This window comes from Lissotriton helveticus, chromosome 10 (genome assembly GCF_964261635.1).
Source record: "Lissotriton helveticus chromosome 10, aLisHel1.1, whole genome shotgun sequence".
In the NCBI taxonomy this organism is placed as follows: Eukaryota; Metazoa; Chordata; class Amphibia; order Caudata; family Salamandridae; genus Lissotriton; species Lissotriton helveticus.
Window position 1 is genome coordinate 45,992,626 of NC_136071.1, and position 23,730 is coordinate 46,016,355.

Here is a 23,730-nt window from a genome sequence, read left to right on the forward strand (position 1 = left end):
CCCAAATCCATGCAGTCTTTCATACTTTGCAGAACACTTATACACCTTCTCTTTACAAATTCAAAACTGCCCCAATTTGTAAACATGGGGCATTTTTTAGCTTTCAAATTCTCAAATGTGGGACACTTTTATTTTGGTGCCCGGGCCTATTTTCGGTCCCAGTCCAACACTGCCCATAAACTTATACCGCAATGGTCCACGGCCTCACAGAATAACATGGGATCATTTTGAAAGTCATATCATGGCTACCTTAAGTGCGAGGCACTGGGTTTCACCACTGTGTTCAGCATTTAATACTTACATTTTCTCTTGTGATATTACATATGTATTCTTTCCAATGATAAAACTGTTATTAAGCAACGAATTGTCTTTAGAAATAACAAGAATTTTATCCGAATTCAGGGGCATATTACCAACGTTAAGCGATATTTATCGCTAACGATGCTTAGCAACGAATTTTTTACCGCTAAGCATCGTCAGAAATTATCGCAGATAAACCTTGCTATTATCAAGGTTTATCGCAAATGCGATATAAAACGGCCGCAATGCATGAATATCGCTGAAAAGTCAGCGATATTCATGCATTACCGAGCTAATGCTCTTAGCCATGTTATCCACCTCCCATTGGTTAACATGGCTAAGAACTGCTCAGGGCAGGTGTTAGTTTTTGGAGATATTCGCGCTTAGCACGAATATCTCCAAAAGTTGGTAATAGGAGATAGCGATGTTAGCGACTGTTTCCAGTCGCTAACATCTTGGCACGCCCACTTTGCATGTCATTAGTGATAAATATCACTGACATGCAAAGTGGGGCCCAAGATGGTCGCTATCTCCTACTAGCGGTCGCTAACTGGTGTTAGCGACAGCTAGGTAATAGGGAGATAATTTTATCTCCGCTTTCTTGGCTTTTAAAGCCAAAAAAGCGGAGATAAACCCCCTTGATAATATGCCCCTCAATCTCCTACCTACCCACCCACTCGCCCAATGCTGCCACGCGAGAGTCAAAGGAACGAGGAAGTCTTTGCTAATCTTTCTAAGAAGCAACATCCAGTGCCCTGGGAGGGTGGGGAAGGCGACAGATAAACATTGACTGAAAAGTAGTCCCCACCTGCCCCAGGACAGAAAAAAGATCCATTTTATCAGTTACAAACCTCATAATATTGAAAGGTGGAGCCGATAACTTGCTGAATCTCAGCCCATCACCGGACGGTTGCGCACACTGTAGGCGCCCCACCCACTAGTCTAACTTAGGAAAGAGAGGTTTGCATTCCTACAGTAGGCAGGTGCCCATGCAGGGTTTGCACAACTGTGCTCCATGTACCAAGCCGCTTCCGGTGCGTGGTGTGCTGGAGACTGAAGCTTTGAGATAAAAGTTGGTCAAAGCTGATCCAGGGTGTCAGAGTCTGGAAGGGTTTGTTGTCTACCTTTGAATGTTTCTTCCACTGGTTTCTTTCAGGTTCAACTGTGCTGAGACAGGAAAGCTTTGTCATAGTAGCCCAACATGTTCCCAAGCCCATGTGTGAGCAGCTCTTCCAGTCCAGGTGTTTCCTAAGTCCAAGTGTGAGTAGCACATCCAGTCCAGGTGTTTCCAAAGTCTAAGTGTGAGCAGCTCATCCGGTCCAGATGTTTCCTAAGTCCAAGTGTGAGTAGCATATCCGGTCCAAGTGCCAACTCCAAGCATCCTATCTAGTCAAGGTGTTTCCCAAGTCCATGAGAGAGTAGTTGATCCATCCCAGTGTTTTTACTTGTCCACCAGAAGTAGCTATTTCACCCCGGGTGTTTTACCAAGCCCATGCATGAGTATTACATTCAGTGCAGAAGTTTTTCCCCAGTCCATGCATGAGTACTGCATCCAATGCAGATGTTTTTCTCAGTCCGTGCAAGAGAAGCGCATTCAGTGCAGATGTTTTCCCCCAGTCTGTTCATGACTACTGCATCCAGTGCTGATGTTTTTCCTAGTCCGTGCATGAGTACTGCATTCAGTGCAGATGTTTTCTTCAGTCCGTGAATGAGAAGTGCTTACAGTGGAGATCTTTCCCCAGCGGTGCATGAGTAGTGCATCCAGTGCAGACGTTTTCCCCAGTCCATGAATGAGTAGCTCATTCAGTCCAGGTGTTTTCTCCAGTCTGTACATGAGTATTGCATCCAATCCAGATGTTTCCCCAGTCCGTGCATGAGTATTGCATCCAGTCCAGATGTTTTCCTAGCCCGTGCATGAATAGCTCATTCAGTCCAGGTGTTTTCCTCAGTCTTTGCATGAGTGGCTCATCCAGTCCAGGTGTTTTCTCCAGTCTGTGCATGAGTATTGCATCCAATCCAGATGTTTCCCCAGTCTGTGCATGAGTAGGTCATCCAGTGCAGATGTTTTCCCTATTCCGTGCATGAGTAGCTCATTCAGTCCAGGTGTTTTCCCCAGTCTTTGCATGAGTAGCTCATCAAGTCCAGGTGTTTCTCCAGTCTGTGCCTCAGTATTGCATCCAATCCAGATGTTTTCCCCAGTCTGTGCATGAATAGTGCATCCAGTGCAGATGTTTTCCCCAGTCCGTGCACGAGTAGATCATTCAGTGTAGTTGTTTTCCTCCGTCTTTGCATGAGTAGCTCATCCAGTCCAGATGTTTTCCCCAGTCTATGCATGAGTAGCTCATTCAGTGCAGTTATTGTACCCAGCCTTTGCATGAGTAGCTCATCAAGTCCAGGTGTTTTCTTCAGTCTGTGCATGAGTATTGCATCCTATCCAGATGTTTTCCCCAGTCTGTGCATGAATAATGCATCCAGTGCAGATGTGTTCCCCAGTCCGTGCACGAGTAGCTCATTCAGTGGAGTTGTTTTCCCCAGTCCGTGCATGAATAGTGCATCCAGTGCAGATGTTTTCCCTATTCCGTGCATGAGTAGCTCATTCAGTGCAGTTGTTTCCCCAGTCTTTGCATGAGTATCTCATCAAGTCCAGGTGTTTTTTCCAGTCTGTGCATGAGTATTGCATCCAATCCAGATGTTTTCCCCAGTCTGTGCCTTAATAGTGCATCCAGTGCAGATGTTTTCCCCAGTCCGTGCAGGAGTAGCTAATTCCGTGCAGTTGTTTTCCCCAGTCTGTGCAGGAGTATTGCATTCAGTGCAGATGTGTTCCCAAGTCTGTGCATGAGTAGTGCATCCAGTGCATATGTTTTCCCAGTCCGTGTATGAGTACTGCATCCAGTGCAGATGTGTTCCCAAGTCTGTGCATGAGTAGTGCATCCAGTGCAGATGTATTTCTCAGTCCGTGCATGAGAAGCACATTCAGTGCAGATGTTTTCCCCAGTCTGTTCATGAGTACTGTATCCAGTGCTGATGTTTTTCCTAGTCCGTGCATGAGTACTGCATCCAGTGCAGATGTTTTCCTCAGTCCATGCATGAGAAGTGCTTACAGTGTAGATATTTCCCTAGTGCGTGCATGAGTAGTGCATCCAGTGCAGACGTTTTCCCCAGTCCATGAATGAGTAGCTCATCCAGTCCAGGTGTTTTCTCCAGTCTGTGCATAAGTATTGCATCCAAATCCAGATGTTTCCCCAGTCCGTGCATGAGTAGTGCATCTAGTGCAGATGGTTTCCCTATTCTGTGCATGAGTAGCTCATTCAGTGCAGTTGTTTCCCCAGTCTTTGCATGAGTAGCTCATCAAGTCTAGGTGTTTTCTACAGTCTGTGCATGAGTATTGCATCCAATCCAGATGTTTCCCCCAGTCTGTGCATGAATAGTGCATCCAGTGCAGATGTTTCCCCAGTCCGTGCACGAGTAGCTCATTCAGTGCACTTGTTTTCCCCAATCCGTGCATGAATAATGCATACAGTGCAGATGTTTTCCCCAGTCCGTGCACGAGTAGCTCATTCAGTGCAGTTGTTTTACCCAGTCCGTGCATGAGTAGTGCATCCAGTGCAGATGTTTTGCCTATTCCATGCAAGAGTAGCTCATTCAGTGCAGTTGTTTTCCCCAGTCTTTGCCCGCGTAGCTCATCCAGTCGAGGTGTTTTCTCCAGTCTGTGCATGAGTATTGCGTCCAATCCAGATATTTCCCCAGTCCGTGCATGAATAGTGCATCCAGTGCAGATGTTTTCCCTAGTCTTTGCATGAGTAGCTCCTCGAGTCCAGAAGTTTGATCCAGTCTGTGCATGAATAGTGCATCCAGTGCAGATGTCTTCCCCAGTCTGTGCATGAGTAGCTCATCCAGCCCAGATGTTTCCCCAGTCCGTGCATGAGTATTGCATCCAGTCCAGATGTTTCCCTTGTCCGTGCATGAGAAGTGCATCCTGTGCAGTTGTTTTCCCCAGTCTTTGTGTAAGTAGCTCATCCAGTCCAGATGTTTCCCTTGTCCGTGCATATAAGGTGCATCCAGTGCAGATGTTTTCTCCAGTCCGTGCATGAGTAGCTCATTCAGTCCCGATGTTTTCCCCAGTCTGCATGAGTAGCTCATTCAGTCCCGATGTTTTCCCCAGTCCGCGCATGAGCAGCTCATTTAGTGCAGTTATTGTACCCAGTCTTTGTATGAGTAACTCATCCAGTCCAGGTGTTTTCTCCAGTCTGTGCGTGAGTGGTTCATCCAGTCCAGGTGTTTCCCAAGTCCATGCGTGAGTAGCTCATCCAGTCCAGGTGTTATCTCCAGTCCATGATTGAGTGGCTCATCCAGTTCAGGTGTTATCTCCAGTCCATGCATGAGTAGCTCATCCAGTCCAGGTGTTTTCTCCAGTCCACGCATGAGTAGCTCATCCAGCCCAGATGTTATCTCCAGTCCATATGTCAGTAGTTCATCCAGTCCAGGTGTTTTCTCCAGTCCAAGCGTGAGTAGCTCATCCATTCCAAGTGTTTTCTCCAGTCCATGTGTGAGTAGCCCATCCAGTCCAGGTGTTATCTCCAGTCCATGCATGAGTAGCTCATCCAGTCCAGGTGTTTTCTCCAGTCCATGCATGAGTAGCTCATCCAGCCCAGGTGTTATCTCCAGTCCACATGTCAGTAGCTCATCTAGTCCAGGTGTTATCTCCAGTCCATGCGTGAGTGGCTCATCCAGTCCAGGTGTTGTCTCCAGTCCATGCATGAGTAGCTCATCCAGTCCAGGTGTTATCTCCAATCCATATGTCAGTAGCTCATCCAGTCCAGGTGTTATCTCCAGTCCATGCGTGAGTGGCTCATCCAGTCCAGGTGTTTTCTCCAGTCCATGCGTGAGTAGCTCATCTAGTCCCGGTGTTATCTGCAGTCCATGCATGAGTAGCTCATCCAGTCCAGGTGTTATCTCAAATCCATATGTCAGTAGCTAATCCAGTCCAGGTGTTATCTCCGGTCCATGTGTGAGTGGCTCATCCAGTCCAGGTGTTTTCTCCAGTCCATGCGTGAGTAGCACATCCACTCCAGGTGTTATCTCTAGTCCATATGTCAGTAGCTCATCCAGTCCAGGTGTTATCTCCAGTCCATGCGTGAGTGGCTCATCCAGTCCAGGTGTTATCTCTGGTCCATGTGTGAGTGGCTCATGCAGTCCAGGTGTTATCTCCAGTCCATGCGGGGGTGGCTCATCCAGTCCAGGTGTTATCTCCGGTCCATGCGTGAGTGGCTCATCCAGTCCAGGTGTTATCTCCAGTCCATGCGTGAGTGGCTCATCCAGTCCAGGTGTTTTCTCCAGTCCATGCGTGAGTAGCTCATCTAGTCCAGGTGTTATCTCCAGTCCATGCATGAGTAGCTCATCCAGTCCAGGTGTTATCTCCAATCCATATGTCAGTAGCTCATCCAGTCCAGGTGTTATCTCCAGTCCATGCGTAAGTGGCTCATCCAGTCCAGGTGTTTTCTCCAGTCCATTTGTGAGTAACTCCTCCAGTCCACGTGTTATCTCCAGTCCATGCATGAGTAGGTCATCCAGTCCAGGTTTTCCACAAGTCCATGCGTGAGTAGTTCATCCTGTCCAGGTGTTTCCCAAGTCCATGCGTGAGTAGGTCATCCAGTCTAGGTGTTATCTCCAGTCCATGCGTGAGTAGCTCATCCAGTCCAGGTGTTATCTCCAGTCCATGCATGAGTAGCTCATCTAGTCCAGGTGTTATCTCCAGTCCACATGTCAGTAGCTCATCCAGTCCAGGTGTTTCCCAAGTCCATGCGTGAGTAGCTCATCCAGTCTAGGTGTTATGTGCAGTCCATTTGTGAGTAGCTCATCCAGCCCAGGTGTTATCTCCATTCCATGCGTGAGTAGCTCATCCAGTCCAGGTGTTATCTCCAGTCCATGCATGAGTAGCTCATCCAGTCCAGGTGTTATCTCCAGTCCATGTGTGAGTAGGTCATCCAGTCCAGGCTTTCCCCAAGTCCATGCATGAGTAGTTCATCCTGTCCAGGTGTTTCCCAAATCCATGCGTGAGTGGCTCATCCAGTCCAGGTGTTATCTCCAGTCCATGCGTGAGTAGGTCATCCAGTCCAGGTGTTATCTCCGGTCCAAGTGTGAGTAGCTCATCCAGTCCAGGTGTTATCTCCACTCCATGCGTGAATGGCTCATTCAGTCCAGGTGTTATCTCCAGTCCATGCGTGAGTAGCTCATCCAGTGCAGGTGTTATCTCCAGTGCACATGTCAGCAGCTCATCCAGTCCAGGTGTTTCCCAAGTCCATGCGTGAGTAGCTCATCCAGTCCAGGTGTTATGTGCAGTCCATTTGTGAGTAGCTCATCCAGTCCAGGTGTTATCTCCAGTCTATATGTCAGTAGCTCATCCAGTCCAGGTGTTATCTCCAGTCCATGCGTGAGTAGCTCATCCAGTCTCCAGTCCATATGTCAGTAGCTCATCCAGTCCAGGTGTTATCTCCAGTCCATGCGTGAGTAGCTCATCCAGTCCAAGTTTTCCCCAAGTCCATGCGTGAGTAGTTCATCCTGTCCAGGTGTTTCCCAAGTCGATGCGTGAGTAGCTCATCAAGTCCAGGTGTTTTCTCCAGTCCGTGCGTGAGCAGCTCATCCAGTCCAGGTGTTATCTCCAGTCCATGCTCGAGTAGCTCATCCAGTCCAGGTGTTATCTCCAGTCCATGTGTGAATGGCTCATTCAGTCCGGGTGTTATCTCCAGTCCACATGTCAGTAGCTCATCCAGTCCAGGTGTTATGGGCAGTCCATTTGTGAGTAGCTCATCCAGTCCAGGTGTTATCTCCAGTCCATGCGTGAGTAGCTCATCCAGTCCAAGTTTTCCCCAAGTCCATGCGTGAGTAGTTCATCCTGTCCAGGTGTTTCCCAAGTCCATGCGTGAGTAGCTCATCCAGTCCAGGTGTTTTCTCCAGTCCATGCGTGAGTAGCACATCCAGTCCAGGTGTTATCTCCAGTCCATGCCTGAGTAGCTCATGCAATCCAGGTGTTATCTCCAGTCCATGCATGAGTAGCTCATCCAGTCCAGGTGTTCTCTCCAGTTCATATGTCAGTAGCTCATCCAGTCCAGGTGTTTTCTCTGTGTTTTAGGGCGTGCACTGCTGTTCCTTACAAGTTACTGTTTGGAAGCCCTGGAAGCTGCTAACGACCTTACACTGTCCCACTGACAATGAAATGCAGGAACAGCTGCATGGCCCCTCTGGAGGACTAACCTGGGGTTAAAGCAGAACCCCCCTTGCACGGGAATGACGCTCTTGCACCTTCTTTCACAGACTTTACTACTTTTGTACATTGCAGGACAGTTTCCAGAGCAGAACGAGACCCTTTACATTTTAGTCGAGGAAAGCTGACTAGGAAAATGCGCATAGTTTTTTATTACACAAGTTTCCCTTTTGTATGGTTTTACTGGGCACAGTGGGCCCGATTCACAGAACTAACTTAAGACAAAATCCTAAATTTACTACTTTTGGTATTCACAGAAGGCATTTAGTAGTAGTAAAGTTAGGATTTTGTCTTAAATTTGACTTAAGAAAAACTTAAGACAGACTTAAGACAAACTTAAGACAAACTTAAGACAGACTTAAGACAGACTTAAGTTAGGATTTTGTCTTAAGTCTGTCTTAAGTCTGTCTTAAGATTGTCTTAAGTAAAAATCCTAACTTTACTACTACTAAATGCCTTCCGTGAATACCAAAAGTAGTAAGTTTAGGATTTTGTCTTAAGTTAGTTCTGTGAATCGGCCCCAGTGTGAAGTTTGCACAACATTTCTCTACAAGTTTTTATTTTGCACAATTTGTCTATGAACCTTTCTACAGAACAGCATTTCTCTGCAAAGTGTTTATTACACAGAGCCATATTATTAATGACCGATAAAGATATTTGTGACAACAATCGTTGCAAAAACACTGTGGCGTGGAAAATGGAAAAAAGACAACATTTGCACACTTCACATGTTTAAAGTTTACTCTACATCTTTGCGACGTTTGCAAACAAAAACAATACTCCAAACTCGCCTACTTCCAAGCACCCAGAATGGCACGACCTGTACGCCCAGGATCACACGGGGAGGCTGCCTGGAGCTGTGCTCCGGCCCGCCCTGGACACAGCCACAGGCTGCACAATCTCCGGAGAGCAGGGCAGGGAGACAGCCGGGGGCGAGGCCTGTGGCTTGGCCCCGTGCAGAGGGTTCTGGGCCTGGCCCTCCTTGATAACACCTTATCTGATGCCCAGTGGCAAAGGCTGTTGCTTTCTCGATGACATAAGATGCATCAGACTAACCGCCATTTTTGGCCTCTGGAGGCATGTCTCTATGTAAGCACATTACACACAAGTCACACGTCCATATCACTGTGTGCCATCAGGACGTGTGCCCCCTCGTGCTCTGTGCCCTCTGCTCAACAAACAATCCCTGCAGCATTGGGAGCGGGGGTCTGGGCACAGGGGTAGTCGGAGCCATTAGGGCTGGGGCAGAGACAGTGGTGGTGGGACTCCTCAGAGTGGGCAATGGTGCCCTTTCACTAAATTCAGAGGGGCAGATGTACAAGCCCCTTGTGACACTTTTACGCCTCTGTAGCACCACTTTTTGTGACGCAGCGGCGGCATAAACAATGCGCCACTATGCAACATATTCACAACGTGACGCATCTAGTGAGATGCGTCACGTTGTAAAGCCCTGCGCTACATTATACCTGCGTCAGGTATAACGTATGCAGGGTGGGCGTTCCGTCGCAAGGAAGCCCTGTAAAAGTGACGCAGTGAAATCTACAAGATTGCACTGAGTCACTTTTATGTCCCCGCTGCGTCAAAACCTTACGCCTGCTTGTAGCAGGCGTAAGGAGTGACGCAGCACAGCAAGTATGGGGCACCCCTGAGCAGTGCTGGAGTTGCGTCACGCTTGCGACCCTCCGGTATGCGAAGGGGAGTTTTTCAGAACTCTGCGAGCTCCGCATAATGCAGAGGGCAGGAAACTCCGTAACCTCCGCGAACGGAGTGGAGTTCACAGCCCAGGGTTAGGCTTCTGCACTTCCCCTCAAGTTCCACCCGGACACTTTGGTAACGCATGAGACTGAAGCACTTGCCATGTTGGATAGAGCCGGGTTGAAGACCATAGGAGATGTGTTCCCGTAAGGGACTTTTGTTGCGTGAGACAAACTTACCATCAGGGCGGCGACAGACCCCGCTCCTGACCTTCATATACTATCGCCTGCGGGAAGCTATGCAAGAGCTGTATCCCTCCTTCCCTGCAGAACCTATGGTCCTTGGGACACTTCGAATGTTGCTTACCAGCCCCACACGCCGGCACCTCATCACTAAACCATGTAATGCAGCCCAGAGCGATAGACCCTCATCCACAAATGAGGCGCTCCACAAATTAAATGCTATGCTAGACACGCCACTGACTGCGGAGGAATGAGGTGTATGCTGAACACTCACGGGTGTGCTCACACCCAACTGTAACGTGCAGATTATCCCCCACATGCATCAAGGGAGGCTTTTGCGATTCCTTAATTGCGATTATTAAGGTATTGCAAAAGCCTATGCATGTAGGAATCGCAAAAAAAAAAATCCTACACATTCCTTATTTGTGACTCACAAATTGCGAATTGTAAATAAGGAATGCCTTCCCATTCATTCCTATAGAATGAATGGGAATTGCATGCGCAATTTGCGAGTACCCATTAGTTACTCGCCAATTGCGCATGCAATTTCAAGGGTGCCTAAAGGACACCCTGTTGCACCCCTGAAAATGTAATGGTAATCCAAGTTGTGCACACACATGCCCCAAGGGCATGTGTGAGTGTCACCAGGAACTTTGAAAAATGCACCTTAGTGCATTTTTCAAAGATTTTGCAAATTACCATCAAGTTTAATTTGACAGTAATTTGCTTCCACTAATAGTGAAATCGCTATTTTAAACGTCAATATGCATTGCAATTGAGGCATCGCAATTTGCATCCCAAATGCAACAATACCAGTCGCAAAGGGGCTGATCCTGCAAATCTGCTGGCTTGCGACCGGTTTTCAGTTTGATGAACGTGGAGGTATACCTTTTGAGTACCTACAGCAAATGTATTGCACTCCTGAAAGGTGTTTAGATACGGGTGGTAGTGACGCACACTGTGCGAGATGTCGGCGGTGAACGCAGATTTTAAGCACCTCGCCTGGATGTGTCCCCCAGTCAATCAATTCTGTGAGACAGGGGCACATGCCCTGTCGACTATGGTGTTGGAACCGGTTGCCTGCACTCCTCAGATGTGTGTCCTCGGCTTGGTTAAAACGCTGCAGCCATCTCATCTTAGATTTGTCTCAATGGCACTACTATTAGCAGAAAGACGAGTGGCCATGAACCGGGGAAAAGATGTGCACCCAAGCTTAAACAATAGATTGCTGACATGGTGTACTGTAAGGAGCAGCTAGATCTATACGCCAAGGAGCTGCCAGCAACCTCACACCATAGAGACATATAGTGCCCACTTACTGCTTACTTAATATCCACAATGGATATAACTTAGCATGTGGTACAGCACAGGCCTAAGGTACTCAGGGGCACATTTACAAGCCCCTTGCATCACTTTGCGCCGATGCTGCGTCACTTTTTGTGATGCAGCAGAAACAATGTGCCACGTTGCGGCCCACTTACAACATGATGCATATAGGGAGATGTGTCACCGTGTAAAGCCGTGCGCAACATTATACGTGCAGCAGGTATAATGTATGCAGGGTGGGCGTTCCCCCGCGGGAAAGCCTTGTAGAAGTGCCACTTCTAGGACACCACTGCATCAAAACCCTACGCCTGCTTCGAGCAGGCATAAGGATTGACACTGTTCAATGAGGATAGGCCTTTACATCCATTGCTGGAGTTGTGTCTTGCTTGTGACACAACTCCAGCAATGCGTGACTTTTGCACTGACAGATTCGTCAAAATTTCTGACTTATCTTTCAATCCTCGTGCACTGGTGCGCCGTATTGTCACTACAGCGCACCATGGCGCAAGGGATTCGCACGCAGGCGCATGGAAACTGACGTATCTATACAGATGCGTCAGTTTCTTGTAAATAAGCCCCCCCGAGTATATATGTGAACGAAATAAGGAGAAATGGTATTGTAATGATGCTATTGACATGATGATACGATCTGTTATGTGTGGCAACTAAAGAGACTGCTTCTGCGTTATGTTTTTTGTATGCTAAAAAAACTTAATAAAATGCACAAAAAGTAGAGGTGGCGACTGGCCAGTGGTGGTCACCCAGGCCCAGATTTATAAACGGCTTGCATTAATTTTGTGCCATGATAGGTGACACGAGGACAACGCGAGCCGTAAGGGATATTTACTATGCGTGGCTCTGCGTGGCATCGTCAAATTGGAGTAACGCAAGGATGCACAAGCCTCTGCCTTGAATTATTCTGCATTGAGAAGGTATTCCTTGGGTGGAGGGTGGGTGTTCCTACGCATCCGCCCATGGGTTTAGGAGAGTTCCCACATTTAAACCTGGGAATACGTCAAAATCCTTTGCCTTCCCTGGGGAGGAGCAACGAGGAACAATAGGTTTATTTCTCCTTGTTTTCTTCTTTTTCTACAATACAACATATAGAAAGAGGGAAAACCCTCAGAGGATTGTTTGTGTGCAGGAAGGTGTCATTTCCTGCACAAAAACCATCCTGACTGCAACACAGGCACATTGCACCATGGAGCAAGGGTGCCTGTCTTGGCACTTGGCACCCGCAAGTCTAAATCTGAGTTACTTATAGCCTGGCATTTATATGGCTCATAACACAGTAGTTTGGTCGCTTTTAAGCTTTGTCTATGATTACTGCTACCCTTAAGGATGAGAGGCTCAAGGGCCCTGCAAAGATTCAGATTCATAAATTGCAGCTCACACAAATGCCAGCAGCAGGGGCTTAACGCCCTGAGCTATAGTGCCTGTTATTTGTGATAAATGTATGCTAATTGACTTGTGCTTATGCACATGTAGTCGCCCAATATGTGTGGGACTGTGCTGACTCATCAAGAGTTGAAGTTTAAAAATAGCATCTTCCTTCTTTCCTGCTAGTTATCAGATGTGTTGTGTGTGAGAGGCACATTGTATCTGACTCTGAGCATCACAGGGTGCTCCGGTGGCCTCAGTTTAGAACAGATGGGCTAGAATGATTCTCTTTAGCAACAGGTGAGAAGCAATTCGAATTTTAGATGGTTTTGTAGCTCAGTGGGTCACACATCTGCCACAGAGACACAACTATACATTAAACAGGTGAAATATCAGATCATTGCCAAGAATACTTAAAAAATAACACGTTAAGGGCCATATGTAGGTAATCTACATTTACCGATTCTAAAATAACCGAATTTTACCGATTCGGTATTTCTGAATCGGTAAATGGTATGTAGGAAACAATTCGGTAAATATTACCAAATCGGTACGATTCGGTATTTAAGAATCGGTATTTACCGATTCGGTAATTCCCATTCATTCCTATGGGTCAGGAGGCCCATAGGAATGAATGGGAAGCCATTCACTATTACCGATTCGGTAAACACCGAATCGGTAATAGGGGGCACATATTCAAGGGTGGCAGGGTGTCACATTGACACCCTGTTGCACCCCTGAATCATGCATGTGTGCACATGTGGCATACATACATGCCCTAAGGGCATGTATGTCTGCCACATGGCACTTTTAAAAAAGCACATAATTGCTTTTTTAAAGGTTTTCGATATTTACCACCAACCTGTAGTTGGTGATAAATAACGAATCCTGAATGCAAGAAGGCACTCACTTGAGTGCCTCCTACATAGCTTTTTGGATTCGGTAATTACCGATTCCTTAAAATAAGGAATCAGTATTTTACCGATTCCTTAAGGAATCGGTAATTACTGAATCCTTAAACCTGCCTCCTACATCCCAAACCCTAAATACCAGTCAGTAACGGCCAAAATTTGGTAATTTCGGCAGTTTCCGACCAGTATTGGGGTACCTACATCTGGCCCTAAGGGGCTTATTACGATGTCGGTCGGAGGCATCCCCATAGTCTCAGGACCGACCAACCTCTGGTCAGCGGTCTCGACACCGCAATTATGATGTGTCCGCACATGGTGCAGTCGCAAGCTCCAATTTCTCTGTGGGAGCTTGTGCTGTGGTCTGAAACCGGCCACAGCACAAGCTCACATAGAGAAATGGGACTTTCTGTTAATCCCTGCACCACGTGACAGGCGCCTCATGATGCCTGCCACACAGTGCAAGGATTAACAGCGGTTGCGCCATAGTTTCCCCCCAGCTGGTGGCCACTGAGGCATAGGGGCCTTGCTAGGGGCCCCAAAGTCGCTTTCTGACTGTCTTTTTATGTCAGAAAGCCCGACATGAAAAGCCTGTCGAAACCATCAACATAATCCCCACGGCGGAAACACTGTCCATAGGGGATTCTGTGTGGCCTCCGACTGGCGGATGGATGGGCTTGAGGAGCCAGACTGACCAGCCGGTTTACACTCCGACCGCCTTAATTGTAATAAGGCGGGAGACGGTCGGAGTGTAAACCTTAGATGTCGGGTGGAGAATTTCCGTCCCTGCACTTTTTAGCACTACACCTAAGCCTCATTGCCTTCGTCCATGCACTTGTAGACACTACCCCTAAGTCTCATTGCCTTAGTCCCTGCACTTACGCACACCACCTCAAAGTATCACTAAGTCCCTGCACTTGTGCACACTCCCCCTAAGTCTCATTGCCTCAGTCCCTGCACTTGTGCACACTACCCTAAGTCTCATTGCCTGAGTCCCTGCACTTGTGTACACTACCCTTAGTCTCATTGCCTCAGTCCCTGCAATTGTGCATACTACGCCCAAGCCTCATTAAATTAATCCCGGCACTTGTGCATAGTACACCTAAACCTCATTGCCTTAGTCCCTGTACTTGTGCACAATACACCTAAGCCTCATTGTCTCAGTACCTACACTTGTGCACACTACACACCTAAGACTCATTGCCTCAGGCCCTGCACTTGTGCACACTACACCTAAGACTCATTGCCTCAGTCCCTGCACGTCTGCACACTACACCTGAGCCTCATTGCCTCAGTCCCTGAACTTGTGCACACTACATCTAAGTCCAATTGACAAAGTCACTACACTTGTGCACACTATACCAAAGTCTCATTGACTAAGTCACTGCACGTGTGCACACTACACCCAAGCCTCATTAAATCAATCCCTGCACTTGTGCACATTACACCTAAGCCTCATTGCCTCAGTCCCTGTACTTGTGCACACTACACCCAAGCCTCATTAAATCAATCCCTGCACTTGTGAACACTACACCTAAGCCTCATTGCCTCAGTCCCTGTACTTGTGCACACTACACTTAAGCCTCATTGCCTAAGTCCCTGAACTTGTGCAAACTACACCTGAGCCTCATTGCCTCAGTCCCTGCAGTTGTTCGCACTACACCTAAGCCTCATTGCCTCAATCCCTGCACTTGTGCACACTACCCCTTGGTCTCATTGCCTAAGTCCCTGCACTTGTGCACACTACACCTAAGCCTCATTGACTCAGTCCCTGCACTTGAGCACACTGCACCTAAGCCTCATTGCCTCAGTCTCTGCACTTGTACACACTACCCCTAAATCACATTGCCTCAGTCCCTGCACTTGTGCACACTGCACCTAAGCCTCACTGCCTCAGTCCCTGCACTTGTGCGCACTGCACCTCAGCCTCATTGCCTCAGTCCCTGCACTTGTTTGCACTACATCTAAGCGTCATCGCCTCAGTCCCTGCACTTGTGCACACTACCCCTAAGTTGTATTGCCTAAATCCCTGCACTTGTGCACACTACCCCTAATCTTCATTGACTCAGTCCCATCACTTGTGCACGCTATACCTAAGCCTCATTGCCTCAGTCCCTGCCATTGTGCACACTACCCCTAAGTCTCATTGCCTCAGTCACTGCACTTGTGCACACTACCCCAAAGTCTCATTGCCTCAGTCCCTGCACTTGTGCACACTACCCCAAAGCCGCACTGACTAGGTCCCTGCACGTGTGCACACTACACCCAAGCCTCATTAAATCAATCCCTGCACTTGTGCGCACTACACCTAAGCCTCATTGCCTCAGTCCCTGTACTTGTGCACACTACACTTAAGCCTCATTGCCTCAGTCACTGCACTTGTGCACACTACCCCAAAGTCTCATTGCCTCAGTCCCTGCACTTGTGCACACTACCCCAAAGCCGCACTGACTAGGTCCCTGCACGTGTGCACACTACACCCAAGCCTCATTAAATCAATCCCTGCACTTGTGCGCACTACACCTAAGCCTCATTGCCTCAGTCCCTGTACTTGTGCACACTACACTTAAGCCTCATTGCCTAAGTCCCTGCACTTGTGCAAACTACACCTGAGCCTCATTGCCTCAGTCCCTGCACTTTGTAGCACTACACCTAAGCCTCATTGCCTCAGTCCCTGCACTTGAGCACACTACCCAAAAGTCTCATTGGCTAAGTCCCTGCACTTGTGCACACTGCTCCTATGCCTCGTTGCCTTCGTCCCTGCACTTGTACACACTACCCCTAAGTCTCATTGCCTTAGTCCTTGCACTTACGCACACCAACTCAAAGTATCACTAAGTCCCTGCACTTGTGCACACTACCCTAAGTGTCATTGCCTCAGTCCCTGCACTTGTGCACACTACCCTTAGTCTCATTGCCTCAGTCCCTGCAATTGTGCATACTACGCCCAAGCCTCATTAAATTAATCCCTGCACTTGTGCATAGTACACCTAAGCCTCATTGCCTCAGTCCCTGTACTTATGCACACTACACCTAAGCCTCATTGCCTCAGTCCCTGCACTTGTGCACACTACACACCTAAGCCTCATTTCCTCAGTCCCTGCACTTGTGCACACTACACCTGAGCCTCATTGCATCAGTCCCTGCACTTGTTCGCACTACACCTAAGCCTCATTGCCTCAGTCCCTGCACTTGTGCACACTACCCCAAAGTCTAATTGACTAAGTCCCTGCACTTGTGCACACTGCACCCAAGTCTCACTACCTCAGTCCCTCCACTTGTGCACAATGCACCTAAGCCTCATTTACTCAGTCCCTGCACTTGTGCACACTACCCCTAAGTCTCATTGTCTTAGTCCCTGCACTTACGCACACCAACTCAAAGTATCACTAAGTCCCTGCACTTGTGCACACTACACCTAAGCCTCATTGCCTCAGTCCCTGTACTTGTGCACACTACACTTAAGCCTCATTGCCTAAGTCCCTGCATTTGTGCAAACTACACCTGAGCCTCATTGCCTCAGTCCCTGCACTTTGTAGCACTACACCTAAGCCTCATTGCCTCAGTCCCTGCACTTGAGCACACTACCCAAAAGTCTCATTGGCTAAGTCCCTGCACTTGTGCACACTGCACCTAAGCCTCGTTGCCTTCGTCCCTGCACTTGTACACACTACCCCTAAGTCTCATTGCCTTAGTCCTTGCACTTACGCACACCAACTCAAAGTATCACTAAGTCCCTGCACTTGTGCACACTACCCTAAGTGTCATTGCCTCAGTCCCTGCACTTGTGCACACTACCCTTAGTCTCATTGCCTCAGTCCCTGCAATTGTGCATACTACGCCCAAGCCTCATTAAATTAATCCCTGCACTTGTGCATAGTACACCTAAGCCTCATTGCCTCAGTCCCTGTACTTATGCACACTACACCTAAGCCTCATTGCCTCAGTCCCTGCACTTGTGCACACTACACACCTAAGCCTCATTTCCTCAGTCCCTGCACTTGTGCACACTACACCTGAGCCTCATTGCATCAGTCCCTGCACTTGTTCGCACTACACCTAAGCCTCATTGCCTCAGTCCCTGCACTTGTGCACACTACCCCAAAGTCTCATTGACTAAGTCCCTGCACTTGTGCACACTGCACCCAAGTCTCACTACCTCAGTCCCTCCACTTGTGCACAATGCACCTAAGCCTCATTTACTCAGTCCCTGCACTTGTGCACACTACCCCTAAGTCTCATTGTCTTAGTCCCTGCACTTGCGCACACTACCCCAAAGTCTCATTGAGTAAGTCCCTGCACTTGTGCACACTGCACCTAAGTCTCATTGACTCAGTCCCTGCACTTGTGCACACTACCCCTTGGTCTCATTGCTTAAGTCCCTGCACTTGTGCACACTACCCAAAAAGTATAATTGACTAAGTCCCTGCACTTGTGCACACTGCACCCAAGTCTCACTGCCTCAGTCTCTCCACTTGTGCACAATGTACCTAAGCCTCATTGACTCAATCCCTGCACTTGCGCACACTACCCCTTGGTCTCATTGCCTAAGTCCCTGCACTTGTGCACACTACACCTAAGCCTCATTGCATCAGTCCCTGCACTTGTGCACCCTACACCTAAGCCTCGTAGACTCAAATCCTGTTTTTGTGCACACTACACCGAAGCCTCAATGGATCATCTGAACAGATCAGTCTTTTCACTTGTGCACACTACTCCCAAGCCTCACTGGCTCAATCCTTCCACCTGTGCACATTGCACCCAAGCCTTACCAGTAAAAATTAACTATACCTAATACTGGTTAGCCTCCTATAGTCTGCCCTTCATAGGTGTGTTCTGGCAGCTTGGGTCCATTAGCGCTTCTGCCCCTGTGTGCATCAAAACAAAATGCGCACAAAACAACCTAAACCAGGTGAAAAAAAGGAGACATCAGAGATTCCAAGACAAGCAACCACACCCACTCCAGCCCCAAGAGGAGTAAGAAGAAGACAGATAACTGCACAACAGAAAATGTAATTAAAGGCCAAGGCCCTAGCCGAGAGAGGGAAACAACATGGGCAGAATGACTAGACTGATCCTATCTACCCCATAGATCCATCGGGTGATGAAGAGGGTATATCGGATCTGGAAACGGAAAATGGTTCACCAGACGGTCAGATAGAGGCGCACAGAGGTATATCTCCAAATACAAGCAAAGAGACTCATGAGGCGAATAGTGAGATCCTACCCAGCCCAAAGCAATATCCTCTCTGTTGCAAACCACCAAAACATCAGGCTGTGAGTAAACCTAGAGATCCTTCGCAGATCCACAACGAAGATGAAGATAAAGATGAATCTAGCCTGGTAGCACAAGATGTGACAAACCACCCACATGATACCTCTGCAGTCGCTCCTCCCCTTCAAAGTACCCTAAGGATAGAGGATCTTTCACTGGCTGCGGTAAGCGATGAGCAAGCAAGTACTGAAAATACGGTGGAATCAGTATCTGAGACTTCAAGAGAAGGCCTGAGCGGAGAAGAATCATCAATCCAAAAAATGCTATTAACTATACTAAATGAAATCAGGGATGTTAAAGCATCCCAGGCATTAGAGATTGCTCAGCTCCACGTAAGACTGGCTAAACTCCAAGAGAATACATCAAACATACCGAAAAGAAGAGGCCGAAACTCACATTTCAGACCTGGTGGACAAACTATTGACTGTAAATCAAGACATGGCAACTCTAAGTAGAAGTAAATGTCTAGTTGAGCAGAAACTTCAGGACTTAGAAAATTACAAACAACGCTCAAATCTGCGGCTAGTGGGAATCCCAGAAGGATCAGAAAGTACAGAAATGGTTGAATGGGCTATATCATTACTTAGGAAAGTAATGCCAGATTTGCAAGGAGACCTGACAATAATCCGGGCCCATAGGGTCCCCGCACAGAAGCAACCTTATGCTAAATATCCACGTCCAACAATATTGATCTTTTCAGATTACAGAATAAAAGAAAAAAATATAAGCGCCGCCATTGCTAAAAGATCCTTCTCCACGACAGAGATTCAGCAGTTCAGAGTATTTTCCGACATGTCAGCATCTTCTGCACACAGGCGGAAAGACTTTGTTAAGATGATCGATACATTCAAAGGAAGGGGAGCCCAAGCAGTAATTGTGCAGCAAAAGGAAATTCTATATTTTCTCAGATGTTCACGAAGCTCAACTGCTTCTTACAGAGTTGTCTCAGGTGCAGGTTAAAGATCTTCCCCTCCCTTTTTTTTTCTTTGGATTTAAACAGAAGACCAAGGAGAGGGCAGGCAAACAGTAAATTATCTTGGCACTTTGTGTCTTTCTTTTTTCTCTTAAGGGTGGGCAGGGGTGAGCTAAAGGGCGCATAGGGATGCAACAAAATGGCATCCAACAAAAAGGCAGGAAGGAGGGAATAGATGGCAATTCCTTCCTTCAAGGGAGAGGGGAAGCGAGGGAGGGAGAAGAGGGGAAGCATCTACAAAAAAGAGAGTTCTCATGTGTGTGCTTTAAAGAAATAATCCTTGAGCTTAAATATTATAGGATCAGCAGGTGCCTTTTTGAATTTGCAATAAGGGGTAAACCAGATAAATATACCTATGCTGCCTGTGCTTCTTAATGGAAAAACCCAATGTCATCTAGATGTTCTTGGTTATCACAGGGTGATTCAGGTTTTTGGTAAATCTTTCCGGCATTCCAGCAATCAGTTATTGGGACTCACAACTAGTAATTCTTACCTGCAATATATAGTATATGGATATAATGCACCACTCAGCGATATGTTTAGAAATTGTGTAAAGAATGCAGGCATGACACGGCTATGGCATATACCAGTAGGTCTGATCCACCTTAGCGATAGTTCTAGTAAGAGCTTATACATAGGTACTATTTTTGCTATTTGCACATTTTTTGGGCACTTTAGGACATGTCGTTTTGTTATGATTCAAATCTGATTTGATTGGAATGAGCACGGAGCACTTTATATAGTCTTGATACATTCTGAATTTAATTTAACTCTAAGCAATAAAGGTGATATAAGCGGACATTGTAATTTCGTGCTCTTTAAGAATCTTAATCTAAGGCCACCTGTTACAGCACAAGGCACTTTATACAGTTATGAGCTAGATCTGACTCATGTGAGCACTTGCTACTTCAGGTATCATAAGAACTGTGGGGCCGATTCACAGAACTAACTTAAGACAAAATCCTAAACTTACTACTTTTGGTATTCACAGAAGTTAGGATTTTGTCTTAAGTTTGTCTTAAGATAGACTTAAGACAGACTTAAGTTAGGATTTTGTCTTAAGTCTGTCTTAAGTTTGTCGTCTTAAGACAAATTTAAGACAAAATCCTAACTTCTGTGAATACCAAAAGTAGTAAGTTTAGGACTTTGTCTTAAGTTAGTTCTGTGAATTAGGCCCACTGTGCGTTGTACAAGCACTTTAGATATTTAGCTGCTAGGAAATCTATTTGAATGCCTTATGCTTCTACAGAGATCTGAAATTAGTGGTATTTTAGATATTTATGATCTGCACCTGTAGTTTTTCATCCATGCTAACACTTGTCACTGTATATACTCTAGGCATTGTAAAAACTATTGCTATTTATTTCCTATCTGTTGCACTTCAGACTTCTATCTCCTAAAGATGCTATTGATACATATCAGCACCTGTTACTTTAAACATTCTATGTACTGTAGAGTTGCTGCTATTTATATACTATCACCTGTCACTTTATATATTCTAGGTACTGTAAAGGTTATTACTATCTACTTACTATCTGTTGCAACATATCTTCTATAGATGGTATTAATTTGTGTCAGCATCTGTCACTTCAAATATTTTTCAGTACTGTATGCGTCGCTGCTATTTGTATGCTATTTCTATGCACTTTTGACTTTTGTCTGCATGCCAATGTAGACCTACACTTCAGAACAGCTCAACAAAGTACAAAGCTATCCATCTTTGAGGCTCGCAGGGAGAAGGGCAGTGTCTGTATGGGCAGCTCTCAAAGACACTAGCCATCTTTAGATAAAACAACTATGAGTATGGAAAACATCACGGTTCTCTCTTTTAATGTTAATGGCCTGAATAATATATCGTAACTAACAAGGACCCCCTGTGAATGAATACAATTCCTGGGACAGGATAAAACAAATAATGAAAAATAACACTCCCAGGCAATATATACTGCTGTGCAATGTAAACAAGCAAGTCACAAGAAAAGATGTGAATAAAAAATGTCATAAATTTTAATCATATTCATAAAGGTTAAAAAAACATCATAGAAATGATAACATATCACACAATTATGATACACCTAATATATTAAAAGCATTTCATATTGTGGTGCTTAATCAAAAGACGATGGTTTCTTCAACGCGTTTCAACACAATTGGTGTCTTCATCAGGAAAGTACCATCAACAATCTAAAATTTAGATAAACAATTTTAAAAATCTATACTTTGTTAAAAATACATTGTTTCTTGCTGTTATATTGCATATGTCAGGAGCATTTCTCTTAAGAGTGTTATATTTCATTAAATGGCCTGAATAATAAACATAAGACTCAGGCAATTGGAGGTTGGCTTAGAAGGCAAAACCTGGATGTCATTTTTCTACAGGAAACCCATTTCTGGGCCACATCTGATACGAGTAAGATCTTCCCGAAATGGGCTGGCTTTCGATGCTCAGCGAACGTAGGATGTGCGCAGAAAGGAGTAGGGATGTATATAGGGAAACATGTACACTTCCAAGTAAAAAACTCCCAGTGAGATCCGGAGAGCAGATGGGTTCTGGTACATGGTACTCAAAATCCGTCAAGTCTCACACTTGCCACAATCTACGCCCCAGTTTTCGATAATCCCCAACCCCTACTAGAGCTGTAGCAGGCACTTTCATGTATTACCGGCCCAATCATGTAGGGGGTGATTTTAACTTCCTTCAGGATCCTTCAGTTGATTCCTCTAAGAAGGCTCGTAAGCAAAACAAGCCTCAAGTAGCTATTGCCCTGGCTAGCTGTTAAAAGTCTTTAGATCTGATAGATCAATGGTGCTCTCAAAATCCGGGAAAACAGGACCTTATGCTTTTCGGCAACGTATGATACAGCTTCCAGGATAGATTTTTTTCTGATCTCACATGACCTTAGAGTTTTCCAAATGCGTTCTCAGACCATGCTCTAATTAAGATGGAAGTAGTGGGAGCGGGATTAAGGGCAAAAACGCCTATGAGATGGTATTTTAAACTGAATTTGGAAATTGAGAGTTGGTGCATGGAAATAGGCGATGAGATCAATACTTTCTTTTTCAACAACATAGACTCAGCACCAATAAATATAGTATGGGATGCATTTAAGGCCACCTGATGGGGGATAATTACAGAAAAAGAAATGTCGCAACATAAGGCTAAAAATCAAGAAAGATTAAAAATTGGGGCGCAATATGTACAGGCAAATAACGAGCACATGAATTAAAGGAGTTTTAAAACAAAGCAGGAAATATTACAAGCAAAATCACAGATGCAGGACTATTATTATCAACTAGGAGATCTAGTAAGTAGGACTTATCTCCAGAAGACATATGAGGAGAGCGAGTACGCTGGGAAGTTACTTGCATGGCAGGCAGAGGAGAAGCAAGGAAAAATAGAATTGAAAGTATTGAGGATGAGGTATCTAAAACACAATTGACAGACACCAAAGATATTGGGGATGCCTTTCTAATACACTATAAGGGAATCTACCGGTCAGATCTACAAACGTAGACAGAACTCATTACAGGTTTCCTTGATAAACTGCTGATCCCTTCACTGCACAGTGATATTAGCAAATCACTACTCGAGGAATTTTCCATTGTTGAGGTTGAATCGGTGATTGGCTCGTAAACTGTAAAGCGACCGGGAAGGTCGGACTGCCGTCAGAATTGTATAAAAGATTAGCCCCAACTCTTAATATTTAAATTCTAAAACTGGCCAATCATCTATTGAAGGGAGGAGAGCCTCCGGCATCTTTCCACACGGCGGTAGTAGTCAGCGTCTTGAAGGAAGATAAAGATAGAGAAAAAGTCAATTCTTATAGACCTATTAGTCATGCTAATGTTGACTATAGGATTTCTACAAACCTTCTTACAAATGGGCTTAATAGAATTGTGGGTTCGCTTATTCATACAGACCAATGTGGATTTGTTGGAGAGAGACAGCTTTCGACTAACACAAAGTTTTTTTTATGGAAGCCCTGGATTACTTTCATAAGAACAGTCTTGAAGTTCAGGTGTGGTTTTTAGACGCTGAGAAAGCCTTTGATTTAGTATCCTGGGACTGTCTTTTTATTATTCTTGAAAAACTCGGTTTCCCAGAAGGTTTTGCACAACTAATAAGAAAACTGTATAAAGGCTCACAGGTGCAAATATTAATTAATTCAATAAATGTAGCCTCTTGTCGAATAAATCAGGGTACAAGACAAGGCTGTCCCCTTTCGCCTATTTTATTCGCCCTTTTTATTGAACCTTTGTCAATGGCTATTAGACAAAAAACGCTACATACCACTCCTCTCCAAGGCATGATTGATATAAAACTCTACGCGGACGATATTGTTCTTTTTTTAAACTCTAAGGACCAAATT